The sequence below is a fragment of the Phyllobates terribilis genome, unplaced genomic scaffold, assembly GCF_046119375.1.
Source record: "Phyllobates terribilis strain yellow unplaced genomic scaffold, ASM4611937v1 Scaffold_3__8_contigs__length_932513732, whole genome shotgun sequence".
NCBI classification, from domain to species: Eukaryota; Metazoa; Chordata; class Amphibia; order Anura; family Dendrobatidae; genus Phyllobates; species Phyllobates terribilis.
In genome coordinates this window covers 698,104,188-698,117,098 of record NW_027362763.1, presented here as the reverse complement: position 1 = coordinate 698,117,098, position 12,911 = coordinate 698,104,188, and positions in this window count along the sequence as shown.

The following is a 12,911-nucleotide window of genomic DNA, read 5'->3' as shown; positions in this document are numbered from 1 at the left end:
CAGCTTCCTTTTTGTCGAAGACGTCCGCATAGGACCAGTAGGGTGCCGGCAGACCAGGTAGATTAGCCGGAGTAGACGGGGATCCAGCTGGACGAACCGGAACCAGGCAGGACTCATGGCAATCCTGCCCCTAATGGAGCACCTCACCAGATCGCCAATTCAGGACGGGTTCATGTCTCTGTAACCAGGGCAGACCAAGCAAGAGAGAGTGAGAGAGACCGGACAGCACATAAAAGGAGATCCTCTCCGAGTGCAGCATTCCCACCTGAAGAGTTAAAGGCTCAGTGACGAGCAAGATGGTCTCCGGAAGAAGTCTCCCATCCACGGAAGCGACTGCCAATGGTTCAGCCAGACGTATGGTAGGGATCTGATACCGCTCCCCAAGGGCCTGAGAAATGAGATTCCCAGCGGCTCCGGAATCCAGGTGGGCGGTCTCAAAGAAGCAGGTCTCACCACTGGAAATAGAAACAGATAGAGTCAAGGACAGAGAGGATTTACTCTTGCCTAGGACGACCTCTCCAAGCGGTCCTAGACACTGGAGTTTCCCGGCTTCACAGGGCAGGAACGGATCAGATGCTCCTTACTGCCACAGTAGAAACAACTCCCTTCGGCTCGGCGCGTCTCCTGGCGAGACTTGACCATCTTGGTTTGGTCAATTTGCATGGGTTCAGGCGAGTGTGCCCGGGGAATTGCTGGTTGGGAGGCAGACTTTTGGAATGCCGGAGCGAGACGCGGAAATCTTCTCTCCCGAGTAGTCTCACTAGCTCGTTCCAAAAAACGGATGTCTATCCGGGTAGCTAGTGACACCAGGTCGTCCAGGGTGGAAGGGATATCATGACCGGCTAGCTCATCCTTGATCCGTCTGGAAAGACTCTCCCAGAAGGTGGACACCAGGGCCTCATTGTTCCAGGCAAGCTCAGATGCGAGGGTACGGAACTGTATGGCATACTGGCCCACGGTGAGACTCCCTTGGCAGAGACGGAGCGGTGAGGAGGCAGTAGAAGTCTTTCGTCTGGGCTCATCGAAGACCTTCCGGAAGGCAGTGAGGTAAACCGGAAGATTAGACACCAGGGGATCCCCTCTTTCCCACAGAGGGTTTAGCCATGCCAATGCCTCCCCGGTGAGACATGATGAACGCCACCTTGGCCTGGTCAGAGGGAAACTGATGTGCCAGGAGTTCAAAGTGCAGCGTGCACTGATTTAGAAAACCCCAACATAAGACGGGGTCACCACCAAAACGTGAAGGCGCAGAGAGCCGGGGACCAGAACTGGATGCCATAGCACTAGTAGGCTGAGGTGCCGACGGAGCAGGTGCCGCTCAGCTTGAGACGGACACAGACGGGGTAGGCAGCCCGCAGATAGGTCAGGATAGTTTCCTATTGGGATCTCTGACGAGAGACTTCCTGGTACAAGTCAGAGAGCGAAGGAGCCTGGGGGCCACCGAGTTCCATGGCCTGTGCAAACTGTTACGGATCCGGGTGGTGGAACCTCTGTGCTGCGGTGCAAGGAGGGACCAGAGGGGCGTGACTAAGTACCTACTCGGACTGACCAAGGTCGCACGGCGACTCAATTGACTCCAAGAGCCAGAGAGGGACCGAGCAGGGGGACCAGGTGCCACTCAGGGACCGACCTTATATGAGAGCAGGTGACTCCCACGGGTCAGATGGAAGGAACTGACCAGTACAGCGGATGAGCACGGCAGGCAGGCTGACGGGTGGTCCAGGTAGACAAGCAGGCTGATTCAGCTGATAGCCAGACGGGAGCTCCAGGTAGGCAGGCTGGCCAGCACAACGGGTAACTGGCAGGAGCTTCCAGGTAAGCAGGCTGGCGGGCATGGCAGGTAACAGACAGGTGCTTCCAGGTAAGCTGGCTGGCGGGCATGGCAGGTAACAGGCAGGTGCTTCCAGGTAAGCAGGCTGGTGGGCACGGCAGGTAACAGACAGGTGCTTCCAGGTAAGCAGGCTGGCGGGCACGGCAGGTAACAGGCAGGTGCTTCCAGGTAAGCAGGTGGGCAGAGCCCATAGACAGACTGGCGGACTGGACTGTAGACAGACTGTCGGGCTGGATAGTAGTCAGACAGGTGGGCTGGACTGAAGAACAGACTGGCGGACAGGACTGACTTGCAGAGGGACCTGAGGGCTGAAGCAATAGTAAGAATCACAGAGCAACAACCTTGCACGGGCACCTCCATATTGGAGGAGGTGCTTTAAATAGGGAAAGTCCTCCGGCCATTGGCCAGGGACATTTTAGGATGGCGCGCACGGCCCCTTTAAGAGGGAGGGAGAGTGTGCGCGCATGCCCTAAGCACAGTGCCCGAGAAGCTGCGTGCACCAGCAGCAGCAGCAGAGGGGCCGGAAGACGCCGGACCAGGAGCATGGCGGTAAGGAGGACGGCGTCTCTGCCTGACAGGGGGCAAAGACGCTTGTTATGAACTGCTACAAGCACTAAGGAAAGATAGGAAAACTGTCCCTACAATAGGACTAAGCTGATTCCCTACGATGCAGCGGGGGACCTGTTCCTTGTGAACAGACCCGCCAAAGTCCTCGGCTAGTCTGAACGCAGACCTATAGATATAAGGGAGGGGTCCCTGCAAGAACTAAGGACTGGGATATAGTTGGACACCTCCTAGCAGAAATTGTAGCAGAGCAAAGACAAACAAACAAAAGTACTAGTGGTCCAAGGACCAAGCAAACTGCAGAGTTAGGTACAAGGCACCTGGCTAGCTTAAGAGTAAAAGTAACACTGAAGTCCAGCAAGGCCAGAAGGGTTTAGCTGGATTATATAGGCAGAAAGTCATGTGACCAACAAAATAGAAAAAAACTAACAGGAGGGTTCTAACAGTACCCCCTCTTCTATGAGGATCCTCCGGATCCTCCAGGCCGAGGTCTATCAGGAAACCTCCTGTGAAAAGCTCCGACAAGTCTAGGAGCAGAGACATCATCCGCCCTTACCCAGGAGTTATCCTCGGGACCGAAACCTTTCCAAGCGATGAGATACTGCAATCTCCCTCTATGCCATTTAGAATTAAGAATGCAAGAAATTTCATATTCACCGTCTTCCACCACCGGAGGAACAGAGACAGTGGCGTCCATATCAGAAACATCTGCTCTTTTCAATAAGGAAACATGAAACACCGGATTAATCTTCCAGGAGGTAGGAACCTCCAACCTAACAGCAGATTGGTTAACTACCTGAAGCACCTTAAACGGCCCTACAAACTTCAGGCCCAATTTCTTAGAAGGAATCCTCAACCGCAGATTCTTAGAGGACAACCAAACCATGTCACCAACCGTAAACAAAACCTCTTGACGTTTCCTGTCAAAGTACCTCTTGGATTTTTGTTAGCCTCTTGAATGTTACAACGTACATCAGTCCAAACTCTCTCCAAATCACCGGAAAAATTCTCCTCCTCCGGCACAGCCGATACCAATTTGGAGAATGACCCAAACGACGGAAGTCTCCCAGAACAACAAAAAAAAGGAGAACACCCAGCAGAAGAGGATGTATGGTTGTTAAGAGCAAATTCAGCCAGTGGCAGAAACTCAGACCACCCCTCTTGATTGTCAGCCACAAAACAACGCAAAAACTGTTCAACATCCTGGTTCTTTCTTTCTGTCTGTCCATTAGACTCAGGATGATATCCAGATGAAAATGACAAATGAACTCCCAACCTGTCACAAAAGGCACGCCAAAAACGGGCCACGAACTGAGGTCCCCTATCAGAAACAATGTTGGTAGGAACGCCATGGAGTCTGACAATTTCCTTAACAAAAGCCTTAGCGAGTGTCTTAGCGCAGGGCAGTTTGATGAAAGGAACCAAGTGACACATCTTGCTAAAACGGTCCACGACCACCCAGATGACAGTGAAACCCTCAGAGGCAGGAAGGTCAGTAATAAAATCCATAGCAAGATGCGTCCAAGGTGCACTAGGAACCTCCAGAGGGCAAAGCAACCCCACAGCAGGAGCATGTGAAGACTTAGATCTAGCACACACAGTACATTGACGCACCCAGTTAATGACTTCCTTCTGCCACCCAGGTCACCAAAAACTGCGACCTACAAGTCTTTTAGTCTCCGAAATTCTTGGATGACCTGCCGACCGAGACTCATGACACTCCACAAACAAATCTCTCCTAAAGTTCCTAGGCACAAACAACCTCCCATGGGGAGTGTTAGATGGGGCATCCTCCTGGGCTTTCAGAATCCCATCTTCCAAAACGGAGTCCAATGCTGCTATCACAACACCTTCCTGTAAAATGCTCTCCTCCTCCTTGGTACCAACCATGGGAGAAAAACTGCGAGATAAAGCATCAGCTTTTACATTCTTGGTACCTGGGATGTAAGTAACAGAAAAATTAAACCGCGAAAAAAAAAGTGCCCACCTAGTCTGACGGGCATTCAAGCGCTTGGCAGCATCAAGATAGATCAGATTCTTATGATCAGTGAAAACCTGAATGGGAAATTTAGCACCTTCCAAGAGATGACGCCAATGTTCAAATGCGAATTTAATCGCCAGCAATTCCCGATTACCGACATCGTAATTAAGCTCGGTCTCAGAAAATTTTTTTGAAAAAAAAGCACAGGGATGTACTCCATCCTTGTTTTCCTGAGACAAAACAGCACCGACCCCCACCGAAGAAGCATCAACCTTGACCAAAAAAGGCTTGGTCTCATCAGGCTGCATAAGGATGGGGGCAGAACTGAACCTCTCCTTGAGATACACAAATGCTTCAATGGCCTCAGTAGTCCACTGAACCGTATTCGCACCTTTCCTGGTGAGATCGGTCAGCGGCTTAACAATTATAGAAAAATTCTTAATGAATTTTCTGTAATAATTGGCGAAACCCAAAAATCTCTGTATCGATTTCAAACCAATAGGCCTAGGCCATTCCTGCACCGCCTGAACCTTCACCGGGTCCATCTCAAAGCCCTCGCTGGAGATAATGTAGCCCAAAAAACTAATTCTCTGCACAGCGAACTCACATTTCTCCAGCTTAGCAAAAAGTGAATTGTCACTTAACAACTGCAATACCTCAAGTACGCTCTGCCAATGAGACTCCAGATCCGGCGAATGAATCAAAATGTCATCCAAATACACCACCACATTCTTACCGATCAACGGTCTTAGGATGTCATTAATAAGGTTCTGAAAAAACGCTGGTGCGTTGGTAAGACCAAAAGGCATAACCAGATTCTCAAAATGACCCACAGGAGTGTTAAAAGCAGTTTTCCATTCATCACCTTCCTTCATACGTAACAAATTGTATGCCCCCCGGAGATCAATTTTAGAGAACCACTTGGCCCCCACTAACTGGTTGAACAAGTCAGGAATTAAAGGCAGTGGGTAGGAATTGTGTACTGTAATTTTATTAATTTCGCGAAAGTCCAGACATGGACGTAAACCGCCGTCCTTTTTTTTTTACAAAAAAAAATCCAACAGCCACAAGTGACTTAGAAGGTCTAATGTGACCGGTGGCCAAGCTTGTCTGTATGTATTCCTCCAAGGCCTTTCTCTCAGGGATAGTAAGATTAAATAAGCGACTCTTGGGAAGAGTAGCTCCAGGGACAAACTCAATGGTGCAATCATAGTCCCTATGAGGAGGCAAAATTTGCGACTCCTCCTCACAAAAAACCTTCCAAAAATCCTGAATAGGTACAGGTAATTCCCCTCTTTCCACAGCAGCAATGCGACCGTTACAACATTTATCATAACACTTAGGACTCCAAGACTTAATTTCATTGGTAGACCAGTCCAGTACAGGATTGTGCAATTTTAACCAAGGGAACCCCAAAACCACGGGAGAAGGCAAATTATTTAATACCGCCAAATCCAAATTCTCTTGGTGAATACCATTAATGGTGAGGGGAAATTCAAAAACCTTGTGAGTAATACATTTCAAGGGAGAGCCATCAACAGCAACCACAGAAATAGGAGATGACAAAAGTTTGAATTCTAATTTACATTTTTCCAAAAATCGCTTATCAATCACATTGAGTGTAGAACCACAATCCACAAATACCCTAAATTCAATCAACTCCTCTTGGAATGAGATGCTCCCAGAAAGAAATACTCCTTTTGAGTTTAAACAAGCTATACGGGCGTAACTGACCTTTTTTTTTTCTTTGTTCAAACGAAGCACACAGTTCTTAATAAAGTGGTCAGATTTACCGCAATAAAAACATAATCCCTTAGCAAACCTGTGGTCTTTTTCCTGAGAGTGGGGTGACATCGCCCCAATCTCCATCAGTACTCCACCTTCCGAGCAGACCCTCTGAAAACTAGGAGCTGCCATAGCAGTAGATTTCTCTTCATTAATCCTAGCACGCAGTCTCCTGTCCACACGTATAGCTAATTGCATTGCCTCCTGCAAGGTTCTAGGTGTTGGGAAGGCAATCAGCAGATCCTTAACCCTTTCACCTAGACCAGCAAGAAACAGACATTTTAATGCCGAGTCATTCCATTCCACTTCAGCCGACCATTTTCTGAAGTATGTACAATAATTTTCCACATCACCTGATCCCTGCTTCAAACGTCTTAATTCTGTTTCAGCAGATGAGACTCGATCCGGATCATCATACAACAACCCCATAGCAGAAAAAAAATCTTCCACTGATCTAAAACACGGATCATTAGGTTGTAGAGAAAAGGCCCATCCCTGTGGTTCTTTGCGCAAAAGAGATATTATAAACCCAATGCGCTGTGATTCATTCCCCGAGGATCTGGGTGTTAAACGAAAATATAATAAACAAGCGTTTTTAAAGGAAAAAAAATCTTTCTGTTTACCATAAAAAAAATCTGGCAGTCCTACCTTCGGTTCCACAAAATACACTCCAGGACAGCTACTCACGTGTTGCTGGAGCTCGGCCACCTCCAAAGACAGTCCCTGCAGGCGTTGAGCCAACTCCTGAACCGACACCATGCTGATATCTGGATTTCTTTCCTTAGAGTGTTTTATTTTTTGGCTGGACTTACTGTTATGAGCTGCTACAAGCACTAAGGAAAGATAGGAAAACTGTCCCTACAATAGGACTAAGCTGATTCCCTACGATGCAGCGGGGGACCTGTTCCTTGTGAACAGACCCGCCAAAGTCCTTGGCTAGTCTGAACGCAGATCTATAGATATAAGGGAGGGGTCCCTACAAGAACTAAGGACTGGGATATAGTTGGACACCTCCTAGCAGAAATTGTAGCAGAGCAAAGACAAACAAACAAAAAGTACTAGTGGTCCAAAGACCAAGCAAACTACAGAGTTAGGTACAATGCACCTGACTAGCTTAAGAGTAAAAGTAACACTGAAGTCCAGCAAGGCCAGAAGGGCGGAGCTGGATTATATAGGCAGAAAGTCATGTGACCAACAAAATAGAAAAAAACTAACAGGAGGGTTCTAACAACGCCGATGCTACAACCGCTCCTTTCTAGGAGCATGTTGTTACTGAGGCCCACCTCTATGTGTCTGCTACTAACAGTATAGGAGACCCACTCTTTGATAATGGTAACAACAAAGCATAGCCGGCTGGTGGCCCTCTAACAATAGTGAGGGCCGACTGCTGGCCCTTTAAGAATAGTAAAGGCCGCCTGATGGCCCTATAAAAATAGGCGTTGTGCCTTTCAGAGTCCCTCCTTGATAAATGAAACAGGATGTGTCTGATCATGTCTTGCACACCACATGGCCAGATAAGGTAGTAAAATGTTAAAATGACATTTATCGGTGAATGTATTTTTCACTGTTGAAAGCAATGCAAAAGTGCAAAAACGCATCAAAAACGCTACGTGTGAACATAGCCCAAGGTGTGGAGGAGCATTTTTGGTTTTGGTTATTTATTTTGCCTTATATACAAGTCATTACCTTGGAAAGGATGTTCCTTAACATTTTTCCCAGAAAAATCCATTTTGGTTTTGTTTTTGTATGTTTTATTGTGAGTCAGTAAAAGTGGCGTAATACTCTGACAACATTGTTGACAGCAGTGACCTGGGAGTCAGAAATGCTTCCAGGGGTCTTCCCCATGCTGTTCCCATGTCATTTGAGCACTGTTCCCACCGATTTCTGCAATTGTTAGGCCCTCTGCAGACCGCCGAGGGGAGCCACCGGAAAAATGCTCGCGTTTCCCATAGACTTACATTGGGCTTGTTACTCGGTCTGAACACTCGAGCATTCCAATTTGCTCGACCCGAGCAACGAGTACCCGAGCATTTTAGTGCTCGCTCATGACTACTTCCTATAAATCTACATTTAAGGCAGATCTGTCACCAGATTTTACAGTACAAACTACATACATTATTACATTTATGTATTAGACTTGATGGGGCTGGTGTACTTTGAAAAAACAATTTCGGAATGGCTGCGTCATCAGTTCTGCAAAATACTATATTTCATATAAACCTAACCCTGTGTTCACACTTTCGGCATGACTTCCCTTGTTAATGTGAATTTCCCTGTTTAACTTCCGGTCCAACATTCTGTATTAATTTGTCTAATAATTTATGCTTATAGTAGTCGGAACTACATTCTTTTCTTGGTACAAAGCTCCAAATCCCCTATATAGCATAGATTTGAATGCTTAAAATTCCATCTGCTTTCAATTTCCACTAGGGCGTTTGTGAGCTTACTGCATACAACCTTATTATCAGACCCTCCCTGTTGCAGTCAATATTAATTTTTTTGGTTTGTTTTTTATCTCTAGTTTTATTTTTCCTGTAGAGGCTGGATGTCAACCGATATATAGGGCATGAAAAATCCTACATTCCTTATTCCCAAAGATTCTTAGTTGTCACCACTTTACTTTCTGGAGATGAGAGAATTGATTCACAGGACCCTGTATCCGTGGCCAGGACAGTATTTCATGGCCACCGGACAGAAGCCCCAAGAGCCACCTCCTGTCGGCATCCTCAGTACCTCTTTTGATTAGTCGGCCTGGTGGAACACCATAAATGCGTCATGATGCACAAACGACACTGCTCCAGGCTGGCTAATCAACAGAGTAACCGTAGATGTCATTACAGTGGGGAAAATAAGTATTTGATACGCTGCCGATTTTGCAAGTTTTCCCACTTACAAAGAATGGAGAGGTCTGTCATTTTTATCGTTGGTATACTTCACCTGTAAGAGACAGAATCTTAAAAAAAATCCAGAAAATCACATTGTATCATTTTTACATAATTAATTTGCATTTTATTGCATGAAATGTATTGATGTGTGGACAATATTTGATACAACAGAAAAACCGAACTTAATATTTGATACAGAAACCTTTATTTGCAATTACAGAGGTCAGACGTTTCCTGTTGTTCGTGACCAAGTTTGTACACAGTGCAGCAGGGATTTTGGCCCACTTCTCCATACAGATCTTCTCCAGATCTTTCAGGTTTCGGGGCTGTCGCTGGGCAACATTGAGTTTCAGCTCCCTCCAAAGATTTTCTATTGGGTTCAGGTCTGGAGATTGGCTAGGCCACTCCAAGACTGTGAAATGCTTCTTATGGAGCCACTCCTAGTTGCCCTGGCTGTGTGTTTTTGGGTCATTGTCATGCTGGCAGACCTAGCAATGACCCATCTTCAATGCTCTTACTGGGGGAATGAGGTTGTTGGGCTTTCTTTAGGTCATTGACCAGGTCCTCCTATATAGTCCTGGGCTGATTCCTGACCTTTCTCAGAATCATCCTTACCCCACGAGGCGAGATCTTGCATGGAGCCCCAGACTGAGGAAGATTGACAGTCATCTAGTGTTTCTTCCATTTTCTAATAATTGTGACAACAGTTGTTACCCTTCTCACCAAGCTGCTTGCCTATTGTCCTGTAGCCCATTCCAGCCTTGTGCAGGTCTACAATTTTTGTCCCCGTTGTCCTTAGACAGCTCTTTAATCTTGGCCATCATGGAGAGGTTTGAGTGTGATTGATTGAGTGTGTGGAAAGGTGTGTTTTATACAGGTAACAAGTTCAAACAGGTGGAATTAATACAGGTAATGAGTGCAGAGTAGGATGGCTTACTAAAGAAAAACTGTGAGAGCCAGAATTCTTGCTGGCTGGTAGGTGATCAAATACTTATTTCATGCAATAAAATGCAATTTAATTATTTAGAAATCATACAATGTGATTTTCTGTTTTTTATTTTTAGATTCTGTCTCTCACAGTTAAAGTGTACCTACCATAAAAATTACAGACCTCTCCATTCTATGTAGGTGGGAAAACTTGCAAAATCGGAAGTGTATCAAATACTTATTTTGCCCATTGTAGGTTGGAGACAGTTCTCAGGGCTTCTGTCCAGCAGCCACAGACTACTAACTTGTCTGCTGGACCAATGTCCTGGAAATTTATTTGCTCATCTCTATTTCTTTCATAATCAATTTGTTCTGGAGTCTTTGCTTTACAACATCAGGTCATTCATTTTCTTGGATTTAAATAATATGAATAAAAAAAACCATCCAAAGGCTATGCCCTATAACCAGTGGTGTAACTAGAGTCCGATGAGCCCTGATGCAAGATTTGGACCGGGGTCCCTCCCCATCCTGGTATACATATCCCTTATCCTGGTGCCCATACTGGTAATATGTCTCTTATCCTGGGCCCCATTCTGATAATTTGTCCCTTATCCTGGGCCCCACCCTGGTGTATATGTCCCTTATTATGGTATATGTCCCTTATCCTGGGCCCCTTCCTCGTATATGTCTCCCATTGTGCTGTTGTTCTTTAATACATAGAAAAAATAAACCATTCTACTCACCTTCCCTCCGTTCCCCCATCGCGCAGCGTCCTCTTTTGAAGCCATCAGATGGCTACATCGTGCAAGCGATGGAAGCACATGACGTCACTGCCATGCGCCCCCAGTCATGTACACACGGATGTCAGCTGTTGGCCTCTGATTGGCCAGCAACGTATTTTGCTGCACACGGACCCAACGGGTCTGTGCGCTGCAATACACTTCAACTGTATGTGCGTTCGAGGACACACATCCAGTTGAAGTTTCTGATTGTGTCAGCAGACCGCTCACCCTCACGGGACTGGTTGAGACCCCTGCAACCACGGTTGTTACGCCCATGCCTGTAACATCCCCAAAAATAGAGACTGGAAAGACAAAAGTCCTGCACGGCATATCCTTCCTTCTTACTGATCATGGCAGAAATGGGAGCAAACACCATGAACTGGCTGCCGACAATGAAGGAGGGGACAGTGCGGAAGCGTGTTGTGGTTAACCCTTAAGATAGTACTATGGGTACTATGATTCTGGTAGAATGGCATCTACTATAAGATTGGATATATGGTCCTAACAAGGAATTGTATACTGTGGGGACTAAGATGAGGATGGTACTATTTGCCTTGTAATGAGTCTGATACTCAGTTTAGTACTAGGAATATTGGTACCAATACTATAGGTTCTGTATAATAGCTGCAACCATTACACTCACTGGCAGAATTTTGCATTAGCCAAGGAAGGATTATATGACCTCGGATGGGCTTCTTCATAATGCCTTGAAGCCATCACAACACATGTTATAGCACAGCCAATCAGGAGGGACTATCATATACTGTATAAAAGCAGAGGCAGGGAATGCAGGAACCATTGAGGAGGTTGGGGATCTGGATAGTGAGAGGGCATCAGAGCTCATAGACAGCGATAGATAAAGAGAGAAAGCCAAAAAACACTGAAGAAAGTGTACAGATAACGTGTGACAGCAGAGTAGTGAAGATTAGTGTGTAAGGAAAAGAGAATAATCTAGATTTAACCCCTTTACCCCCGGGCGATTTTCCAATTTGTTTTTTCCTCCGCTTCTTCCAAGAGTCATAACTCTTATAATTTTCTGTTAATATAGCCGTACAAGGGCTTGTTTTTTGCAGGACGAGTTGTACTTTTGAATGGTACCATTGATTTTACCATAGTGTACTGGAAAACGGGAAAAAAATTCCAAGTGCGGTGAAATTGCAAAAGAAGTGCAATTCTACAATTGTTTTTTGGGTTTTTTATTTACCATGTTTACTATATGGTAAAACTGACCTGGCAATGTGATACTTCAGGTCAGTACAAGTACACAGATACAAAACATGTATAGGTTCTTTTTCATTTAAGTGGTGAAAAACAATTCCGAAATTTGTATGAAAAAAAGTTTGTCGCCATTTTTCGAGACCCATAGCGTCTCCATTTTTTTCAGGATCTGCGGCCTGGTGAGTGCTTATTTGTTGCGGCTTGATCTGATGTTTTTATTGATACCATTTTGGGGTAGGTAGGATATTTTGATTGCCTCTTATTGCTATGTTGTGGTGCCCAAAACACCGCAATTCTGAAATTCAGAAAAAAAGCAAAGCATTACATTTTGTGACTTATATATGTTGAGATCTCTTTAACATTACTGTTATAATACTGGCATAGTTCTGCTGGAAACCAGTGGCCGAAGGAGCACGAGCAGGAACAGCAAGCGGCAGTAAAAGTTCTTTTAGTTAGCAAAAGAAGTTGTATGAAACAATCCGTAGATAGGTGAGAAAAATCTAGGTAAGAATGTTCAGGAGCTTGGAGACAGGAAACTAGGCTAACAGCTAAATACAATACTCAAGCAATGAGTGAGAGATCCATGCGGCTCCAAGTAGGCCCAAACAGGAAACAAAATAGATTCCACAGGTTCAGAATCTGCCATATTAGTAAAGGGCAATTGCAGAACACAACAGCAGCCTCCAGTGGTAAGGAGTGCGACTGAAGCACAATTATTAAGGTGAACAATAGCAGCCACTAGTGGTCAAACTGTAGAAAGACAACTGGAATTCTTACAATTAAGTATGCTGTGCTTGTGTTAAGAAGCTTGAACGGGGGTTGGATAAAAACTTAGGAGACCTCAGAGTTTTAAATACTTGTTTTCTGGGCAGTTGGAGGCTTTGTAGTATTTTCAATACGTGGATTTAGTTGCAAATTAAATTTCCTGGCAAAAGTTG